Consider the following 1228-nt stretch of genomic DNA (forward strand, 5'->3'; position numbering starts at 1 on the left):
TCAGCAGGGGGCGTCTGGCTCTGAGGACAACAACGGGAACGACAGTACTATGTCTTGGCGACAGAAGACATAATGCCATATCTCAGGGAGTTACAATATCAACAGGAACTCGTAATGATTAGGAAACGACTGGAAGCAACGCGTCATGGATTCGGAATAGTGTTAATTGCAACATTCACCTGAGAGATTAAAGGCAGTAATGAACAATCGAGATTGTAGGATAAAATCTCGAGGAAATTACGAGTTTACAGAGCCATGCAAAATACAGGAATGATTCTCCACGAAAATAAAATGTAGAATTCATGTGCAACAATGTGAGTGTAGCTAACCATAGAACATATTTCCTTCAGGGAAATGAGAGTAGTTGCATGCGAAAATGCAGGGTTAATGAGAAGTTAATTAAGGGTAATTGCATGCTAGGATACGGGAATAATTTTCTAATGAAGATACTTATTAAAAACATGCAAATAACACAGGAAAGATTTTCCTATGAAATAGTTCATAATGAATGAACTGGAATTCAGCATCATGTTGATTCAGAAATCATCACGCTGTAGATTAGCATGAAACTTATTAAGTACTCATAAGTAGACAGAACTACAGAGAAATAAAAGTTAGGCAAACCGCAAGGTATGGGTGAGTGAGGCGAGGCACAGCGCGAGCAGGAGACAGATGTCAGCTGAGGGGAGTCTCGTTTTCTATGAGGGGAGGAACACAGGTGTTCGCGAGAGCGAGAGGAAATCAGACACTTCACTTCACAGGGGATTTCCTAAACAAATGAGAACAGCGAGGATAAAGGAACTCACCTTGAGGTACTGGCAGGGCAGTGTTGATTGATGTTGCAGGCGTCAGGCAACTGCAGCAAATATTGAAGACTGCGACAAGTGTTGAAGTACTGTGCGCTGAGGGAAGCGCGATGTCAACTCGGCAGGGAAGACTGGATTCTTGCTTGATGTCGGGAATTCGCAGATGTATCGTGAGATAAAGTCTTGCAGTGACAGAAGTTGACAAAGGTGTCTCCGCTTGCAGGAATCAATATACTGTCTTCAGAGGGACTTCGTGTGATGCAGTAATCTTCGGAGGGTTTCGTGTGGTGCGATTATCTTCGGAGGGGTTCGTGTGGTGCGATAATCCCAGAGCGATGCCACCAGTCTCTTCGGAGGCGTGGGTTCAAATCCCACCGCTGCCACCAATGTAATAATAAGGGGGAGTGTGGATCCCAGTGCGA

At 44.4% G+C, this 1228-nt stretch overlaps 1 protein-coding gene across 1 annotated transcript in view; it reads right to left on the reverse strand.

The window, feature by feature from the left end:
• Window positions 1-996, reverse strand: part of LOC119589968 — a 2007-nt gene extending 1011 nt beyond the window's left edge. Inside the window, exons 1-2 of the mRNA XM_037938658.1 lie at window positions 807-996; window positions 1-20 (exon numbers count right to left, since the gene is read on the reverse strand). The exon at window positions 1-20 is cut by the window's left edge and continues 1011 nt beyond it. The gene's annotated coding sequence lies outside the window, so the exon portion shown is untranslated. The remainder of the gene's footprint in view (window positions 21-806) is intronic.
• Window positions 997-1228: the final 232 nt, after the last annotated feature.

This window comes from Penaeus monodon, chromosome 26 (assembly GCF_015228065.2).
Source record: "Penaeus monodon isolate SGIC_2016 chromosome 26, NSTDA_Pmon_1, whole genome shotgun sequence".
NCBI lineage: Eukaryota > Metazoa > Arthropoda > Malacostraca > Decapoda > Penaeidae > Penaeus > Penaeus monodon.